Below are 9,342 nucleotides of genomic sequence, written 5' to 3'. Positions count from 1 at the left end.
GATACCTGTTGAGGTGGGCCAGTTGTATGGGGTGGCCCTGCAGCAAAACATCAAAGCAAGGCCTGTGGTGCTGGTAAACTAGATGAAGACTGTTAATACTACCCCCAGTAAGCATCCAGCCAGCTAGGCTGGGGGAGGCAAAGAAGTGACACCTCAGCATTTTTGTTCTTGGAGAAATCTAAAGTTCCCTGCCCCTTCAGTACATGGTCTAAGATTAGTCAATAAATCTTTTTGATGTATATACCCTAAGTTCCTTTCAAACTGTTGCTTCTGTGTTGTGTCTCCAGCTGAGTTATTTATTATGTTGGCTCTTAAAAGGTGGGAATTCAGTTTCCTATGGGCTCTTAGCATCCTGCAGTTAAGATTTACTGTTTCTTAAAGCTCCCGAAGTTAAGCCCTACTGGTTTTTAAAGCCAGTTGTTCTGGGGAATTGTCTTCCCAGTGATAGGGGTGCCCAATGCTCACTTTTCATTGCTTGTGATGTCCCTCCCATTCCTGGTTAGTCTTGCTGGGAGGTTTGGTTCCTGACCATGTCTCCACCCATCTATCCTTTTCAATGGGCCCTTCTCTCTATGATTAACTGTGGAAGGTCTATTCTACCAGGTTTCAGGTTGTTTTCAGAGTTAGTTTTACAGATAAAGCTATTATTTCTGTGTGTCCACGGGATCAGGTGGTCTCAGGATTCTCCTACTCTGCCATATTCCTGATTTCCTCCCACATTTTATATTTTTGATGACACACTTTACATCTTTTCTTAAAGTATCCTTTAACTATTATAATTTTAGTTAATTTTACTACTTTTGTCTTCTGACATTCATACTTGCCTTATAAGTGATTGACCCACTACCTTTACTATGTATTTATCTTTTCCAATGAGATTATTACTTTCATATGTTTTCTACCAATTAGTATCTTGTCTTTGCACCTAGTGAAATGCCTTTAACATTTCTTATAAGGCTAATAATGAATTACTTTACCTTTTGCTTATCTGGAAAACTCTTAAACTTTTCTCCAATTTTGAACAGGAATCTAGCTTGTAGAGAATTTCTTGGTTGTTTATTTTTCTTTTCAGCATTCTGAATGTGTGGCATTCCTTTCTGGCCTATAAAGTTTCTAAACAAATCTGCTGATTGCCTTATGGGGTTTCCCTGGTATATAATAAATTTTCTTCTCTAGCTACTTTTAAGATTCTCCCTTTATCTTTAAATTTTAGTATTTTAATTATAATGTGTCTTGGTGTGGTACTGTATGGGTACATCTTAGGACTCTCTGGAATTCCTGAACCTGGATCTCTGTTTCCCTCCTCAGATTAGGAAATTTTTCAGTCATTGTCTCTTCAAATAATTTTTTCTGGCTTTTCTCTCTATTCTCCCACTATTCAATGTGAGGTCCTTTAAGATATCCTCACTTTTTTTTGGGGGGGAGGGGTTCACAGATATTCTCACTTTTTAAAAATTCGTTTTCCATTTTGCTTCTCTCTTTGGGTAAGATCTACAGCTTTGTCTCCTAGCTTGATGATTAGTGCTTCTACTTCATTCATTCTGCTATTGAACCTCTGTAGTATATTTTTCAGTTCAGTTATAACTTAGGTTTAGTATTCTTATATTTTATACCTTTTTGTTGTAGTTCTCACTGTGTTCATCTGTTCTCCTTCCACATTTGATAGGGATCCTTGTGACCATTATTAAACTCTTTAGCAGGTAAGTTGCATATCTTCTTTTCATTCATCAAGGTTTTTGGAGATTTGTCTTGTTCTTTGGTTTGGAACATATTCCTCTTTGTATTTGTCTATATTTATTAGGTGAAAATAACTACCTCTCCCAGTCTTGAAGGAGTGGTGTTGTATTGGAGATGAATTGTGGGTCCCGAAGCACAGTCTCCCTGGGCCTCCAGAGCCAGACAATCAAGTGGGTCCCTCATGTGGGCTGCGTGTGCACTCAAGCTCTTGCAGGGCTATGGCTGTGGTGTGGGATAGGTGAGGTACAAGGCACTTACCCAGGCTGGCTGTGGTGCAGCTGTTGTGTGAGTAGGGTGAGGCCCCATGCACTCACCTGGCCCAGTAGTGGTATAGCTGATACATAGGGTGGGCAGGGCATGGAGCATGCCTACTAGGGCTTTTAGAATATAGTGATGGCACCAAAAGTGGTGTTTGTCAATTACCTCACCAGCAAGTTAAAATGAGGTTGCAAAAATAGCACCTACTATCCCTTGTGTCCCTGTATAATACAGTCACTTCAGGTTCCTGTCTCTCTGGCAACCACTTTTGGATTAGTAAGTGGATCTTCTCTTATGCTCTAAGAACTTTTCAAACTCCTACTTTTGAACTGAATCTCATGGCAAGTGGGTCTATGCACAAGCCTTCTTGCAGTTCTGTAGTTCCCCTGGATTTAATCCCTATTGAATGTCAAAAGTAGGCATTTGGTGGGTTCATTTTTCCAGTGCTAAGCTCAACGATCATGATGATTGATATGAGGCACCATCCCTCCACTCATCAAGGGAAAACCATATTTTGAGACTCACTTCCCAATTGTGGGTCCCAGACCTGGGGTGGGATTCCAGGTGATACAAGTCTCTGCCTCTTCTATTCATTTCAATTTGTCTTTTTTATCTTTGTCGTGGAGATGCTGCTCATCTAGCCCTCAGATCCTTTGCAAAGGATAATTATTCCACTTGTAGTTGTAGATAATTATTCCATTTGTAGTTGTAGATTTGTATCCAGTGGGAAGAGGTGAATCCAGGGTCATTCTACATGAGTATCTTGAACCTCTCTATTTATAAGAGTTCTTTACACATTCTAAATGCTAATCCTCTGTCAAATACATGTTTGCAAATATTTTTCCAAGGATTATGGTTGATTTTACTTCAGTTCTGGTATCTTTTAATACACAGGTTTTTAATTATATTTTAATGTAGTTAAATGTATAAATCCTTTGACATAATTTGTGTTTTCATCTTGTATAAGAAATCTTTCCTCACCATTCCTAAGATCATAAAAATATTACTTTATATTTTCCTCTAAAAATATTCCAAATACCTTCATAATAATCATCATTTTCTGCTTAAGTTAGACAGTGATGGTTCAACTGATACAAAGTTACTTTTAGGCAAGTGCTATGATAGCTTGCCTTTTATTGAAGAATAATCCTTCTCTACTTGGAAAAGTCATCCTCTCAGAACTTCAGGAGGATCCTTCCTGGTGTGAGGAGTGAGGAAGAGGACATACCAGCCAGATCATTCACATTAACACTGACAATCAGAGGGCTAGCATGCACCACAGCTGTATCATCCTCAAGTCTTTATCATTACCAGAGGTCATCAGCCAGGAGGGAAAGTAGTTCATTCCCATGAAGGAGTTCTGGATGAATGAGAAGGAAAGGGATAACACCCAGTCAGTTCAGCTTTCTCAAATCTACCAGACTGCATTTAGGAAGGAAGGAAACAGTCAACAAAACCAAAAGACAACCTACAGGATGGGAGACGATATTTGCAAATGTTTTATCAGATAAAGAGCTAGTATCCAAAATCTCTAAAGAACTTACCAAACTCAACACCCAGAGAACAAATAACCTAGCCAATAAATAGGCAGAAGACATGGGTAGACATTTCTCCAAAGAAGATTTATAAGTGGCCAACAGACACATGAAAAAAATATGCAACATCACTTGGTATCAGGGAAATACAAACCAAAACAATGAGATACCACCTCCCACCAGTCAGAATGGCTAAAATTAACAAGTCAGGAAAGGACAGATGTTGGTGAGGATGCAGAGAAATGGGAACCCTCTTACTCTGCTGGTGGGAATGCAACCTGGTACAGCCACTATGGAAAACACTACAGAGGTTCCTCAAAAAGTTGAAAATACAACTACCCTACAAACCAGCGATTGCACTATTACATGTCTACCCCAAAGATACAAATGTAGTGATCCAAAGGGGCATCTGCAACCCAATGATTATAGCAGCAATGTCCACAATAGTCAAATGATGGAAAGAGCCCAGATGTCCATCAATAGACAAATGGATAAAGAAGATGTGGCATATATATAAAATGGAATTATTACTCGGCCATCAAAAAATGAAATCTTGCCATTTGCAATGATGTGGTTGGAACTAGAGGGTATTATGCTAAGCAAAATAAGTCAATCACAGAAATAAATTATATGATTTCACTCATATATGGAATTTAAGAAACAAAACAGAGGATCATATTGGAAGGAGGGAAAAATAAAACAAGGTGAAAAAAAGAGATAAACTATAAGAATCTCTTAATCATAGGAAACAAACTGAGGATTGCTGGAGGGGAGGGTGGAAGGGGGTTGGAGTAACTGGGTGATGAACATTAAGAAGGCACATGATGTAATGAGCACTGGATGCTATATTAGACAGATGAATCACTGAACTCTACCTGTGAAACTAATAATACACTATATGTTAATTAATTGAATTTAAATTTAAATTTAAAGGATGATTAAACTTTTTTTAGTTTTTAAAAAAAGGAAACCTTTTCGCCAACAATAACAGGTAAGAGCCACTGTTTTCAATGTCTGAACAGGAGCTACTTGAGTTTCCCCAGTCAATATACTTCTGTCATGATTCAACTTGCTGCCTGTTGTATTTCCTGACTGAACTTTTGGAGGTCACGCTTGGCTCTTAATGTCAGTTAGCCAACTGAGTCCTCTTTAAATATAGATAATTAGAAGGAGATATGGAGGACAGACTTCAACAGAAGCAAAAGCAGAGAAGAGCAATTTCTGGAGGTTCTGAAATGTCAGCTGTAACTATTCCTTTAGATTGAGAACTAGGATTCTGTTTTTGAAATGCCTTTTGAAAATTCCTTGCAGAAATACACTCCTGAATCTTTAATTGTCTCATTTGCATTTTCTTCTTGAATAATCATATCACCTTACATTTGCATCACTTCAAATCTATTAACCCAGGTGATTTTAGTGTTACTATCAGCATTATTGTACGATATTCTTTTGATTACATTATTCTTCAAGAGGAAATTATTTTTTCATTCATGGTTTCCTCCTTCTATTGCTTAAAATAATTAGAATAAGTATCAGTTATATAGTTTAGAAGTACATACATTGGAAAAGGTTATTTTGACTAAAAGAAAAAAATTCCTTTAAATACTCTTCTCTCATAACATTCTGCTAATAATTACAATAGGCTTTATTTCCCAGTGTAATGGAATAAATTGCATTTTGTTTTGTATTTGAGTAGACCATGTACTAGAACAATATTTTAAATAATCACAGACAGTTTGTGGTTTTTGTTTTGAACTTTTCCTGCAGTATGAACTGAAGGATGATGCAACATTTTCTCTAACTGGCCCTTGTATGAAATTCTAACGTTGGACTCAAAATTCTATCCCACTCTAAATTTCTGGTAAGGTTATGTGAGGTTCTCAGACTCAGATAATAGTTAGTTATAGTCACAAACAGCCATTGAAACCTTGGCAAGAAGCTGGTGTTAGAGTACTATGGGCAAAATTGAACCCCAGAGGACAAGGGCTCCCACTCCCCAGCTGCTAGGCACATTCCTCTGAAGCTCAGCAAGATTGAAACTTCAAACCCAATCAGGTCTAGAAGACTGCATAGGGCTTTTAATTTTCCAGGAACAATAGATATTTCCACAAAATAAGGTCCTTCCCTAGGAAAAAGATGGCAATTTGAATGGAAGTTCTTGCAATTCCAGAAATGCTTCTGTTCCTAACACCTTGTCTCCTGAGAAATGCTTTACCTCATTTCCTTCTGGCCAGAACAATTTGCCTAGTGACATATTCAGAACCCCACAGAAAGGAGCCAAGGCAGGCCAAGTTGATATTGAAGTTGCCTTAATTCCCTGATAAGCTCCCTCCTTCTCTCTTGCTATATTCTCCTGGCATCCTGAATTCTCATACTATTCCTGACTGCCCAGCCATTTCTTTTGCTATTTATGTAAGTGTGAATTTTCCAAGCAAAAAGTCTTCCTTCATAAAATTTGCTTGCCCTATTCCCTTGATTATAGACTCACTGAGCAGGGCTGAAGATCCTCATCTTCATGTGAGGCACTGTAGAAATGGTATTTATTCGAAAGCACAGAGATCCAGGGTAACCTACTCCAGCTGCAACCCTAGTATCATGAGGGTTGGTGGGGAACATACCAAAAACTAAAATTACAGGCCATGTCTGAATATAGGGTGGAGCAAAAACACTCTAAACAGTGAGCAACTGTTTTCTAAAGAATAGAGGGGTTTATTATTATTATTATTATTATTATTATTATTATTCTATGAGAAACTGAGGAGTTTGTGTTCCTTTATGCGAAAGTTATAGGGTCCCTAAGGCAGAAATAAAGTAGTCTACAGTGGCCAAAACAGAAGAGACAAAGGGCTAAGGGAGACATGGGTCTCTCTCCCACCAGCCTTCATCTATCTGGTTTTTACCGACTGTTCCAGAGTTAGCTTAGTGTGATTGTGTTCCAAAAGCTCTACTTTGTTTTATAACCCCCTGCCTTCAACTAGGATTCAGTGTGCTTCCCTCTGCATGTCTCTGGAATAGATTTTACTATGTGGGCCTGTCATCACCAGTAGATTTCTCTATCTTTCTCACCATAATACAAATGCCACACAAATATGTGTCTTATTTGACCTGTTCTCACAGGGCTTGGCATAAGCATAGCATGCTGTAGGTAATGACAAATGTTCATCCAAATGGTGGGATAAAGAGGCAAGATCTCATATCCATGGAAAAGCCATGTTATTTATTCAGCTTTACATTCATATCAGAGAACCAGATATATGAACTGTTTAAAGTAATGAAAAGATGCAAATGATACCACCTGAACATTATTTACTCTATTAAAAACATAGGAGTATGGCTTGAAAAACTTGACTAGAATCCATGATCTGTTTTTCTGGCCTTCTGATAAAAATGGAAGCTAGTGAAAAGAATGAATGCATGCATATAAGGTAAAGATATTTATATTATCGGCTTTTCTTGTGTCATGACTGGCATGGGGTTCACTGATTCTTTAGAAGTGTCCCAAGATAGCTTTGGACTTTCCATATCACTTTGGTAGTAGCATGGACCCTTCTTGTGGGTCAGAAAGAGTCTCATTGCTTGACCACTTAAAGAGTGAGAGATCAAGCCTAAAAGCTAGGTTCTCCCAAGAAATAAGAGCAAGAGGACACAGCATGATATTGTGTATAAGCTTCCTTGTGTGAGGATCAAAGGGAAGGAGAGCTATGGACAAGCCTTTGTGATCCAGAAAAGGTATTAGAAAAATAACAGGGGAATATAAGACCATGCCACGCAAGCAGAGGATAAAATGGACAGAGCAGCAATGAATACCATCTGTAGATAGACCAAGAGCCCTGGCTGGTGGTTTCCCAGATACTGCGTGGAACTGAGCTGGCTCTGGGCAGACAAAGCATTCAATTATGGCTGGTAAGCAATCTTAGGGCTATAACAAAATCCTCTGGGAGCTGGTAAATAATTTCTATGACATTCATGAAAATATGCTTTCTTATGAAGTAAGGCTATATCTTCTTAGGAGCTAAAGGTTCAGAGAAATTTTCTTAGTAGCCCTTGCCATCGAAGTTCTAATGAGACCATGGATGTCAATTTCAATGAAGCATAAAGGTTAGTGCATGCTGCACCATACCAGGAATAATGACAACCCAAGGATCAGCTTTGATAATCCATTAGTGCTTTGTATGTAATTACCAATTAATGTGACTATATAATTCTGGCACCAAATCTGTGTTAACTTACTATGGATAGAAAAATATCAACATATATTAAGCAAGCAAGGTGCCAGATATTTTGCTGGATATTTTAGCCAGCTTTCTCATTTAGCTCTTATAACAAACCTGAGTTATGTCTTTACAGATGAGGAAGCTGACGCTCTGAGAGGTGAAATTACCTACAACCTCACAGTCAGCAAATAATAAAAGGTATATTTTAGAGCCATGTCTGTTCAATTATTTTTCCTTGCAACATTAATAGTAATAGTAATAATAGTAACAGCAATTGTTTATATAGCACTCACTCTATTCTAAACACATCATATACATTCTTTGAGGTTATGTCTCACCAGCCTTCACCACCCTCACCCCACAAAGATCAACAATTAGATAGCAACCCACATATGAAAGCAGCTCTGGGAGAGCTCTGGAGTTTACTTAAGAAACTTTAGCAACACAGTCAGGAAAAAAAAAAAAAAAAAAGAATAACCACACAAGAAGAGAAGGAAGACAGTTTCATTTTGCCTGCATCACTGCATCTCCCAAGATGGCATTACCCAAGGCCAATAAGGAACTCCTTAGCTAGAAGGAGTTCCCCTTTGCTAGGAAAGGAAGATCAGGGTGCGCAACTTGCTTTCCCAGCCTCTCTGGGCACTACGTGAAGGCTCCAATTCAGTTTCACCCTACTGAGACTGGCAGAGATGAGATATTATACAGAGCTTGCTAGAGCAAGGAAGAAAAGCAGGATCTACCAATAACAGCCACATGATGGGAGCCATCTTGTAAACAAACAGATATGACCTGCTCAGCAGACGCACCTAGCAGATTTTGCCAGTGAAGAAACTATTGGCCAACACAGCTGATGTGAACTCCCTATACTCTCTTTCACCCTACAGATATTCACATTCATCAATGCCAGCTACGTGAATCCCTCCCTACTCCTTTCCTCCTGCTCCCACTCGGAGCCAAGAACTATGCTAGCAGCCAGTGCAAGCCTCCGTGGCTATAGCCAGCCTAGAACTAGATAGCTGAACCCTAATGTCGTACACATGTTTGAGGCTAGTGCTGCCAGCTATGCACTGCCAAGCTGCTGGCCTGACAACTGTCACTGACCTCTGCTACTGTATGCATACCTGGCAGAAAAGTATACAGCCAAAGGAGAGCATCCTGACAACCAGGATCCCTGCAACTGTTTGTGGGCCCAGATCAGACTCTATTTTCTGTTACTGTCCAGCACCACCATGTTCTTCAATAGCTAGCCCCTCTAGCTGTGTACCTGAATGCCCTAGCCCAACCATTCTCATAAGGCTCCACTGCAGAGAAGATGCCTGAGTTAAGTCTCCCAGCCATGCAACAACACTGACAGCCAAAGCCTCTACATCTGCCAATAAGCCCATAGTAGGTGCTGGTCTTTGCTGACTGTCCTTGCCCCCAGGTACAACAATCCCCTGCTACTATATAAGCATCTATAGCGAGCCGCATAGCTAAGTGTGTACACACCACTACCACCAGTCACCACCACTGCATGCTCTGATCTATAGCTAGAACCAGAGCTCCTTGTTCTTCGGTATACTGAGGATCAGAGAAGCTCTTCCAGCCACTGCAGACTC

The sequence above is a fragment of the Canis aureus genome, chromosome 4 (genome assembly GCF_053574225.1).
Source record: "Canis aureus isolate CA01 chromosome 4, VMU_Caureus_v.1.0, whole genome shotgun sequence".
NCBI classification, from domain to species: domain Eukaryota; kingdom Metazoa; phylum Chordata; class Mammalia; order Carnivora; family Canidae; genus Canis; species Canis aureus.
Note: the sequence above shows the minus strand (reverse complement) of the source record.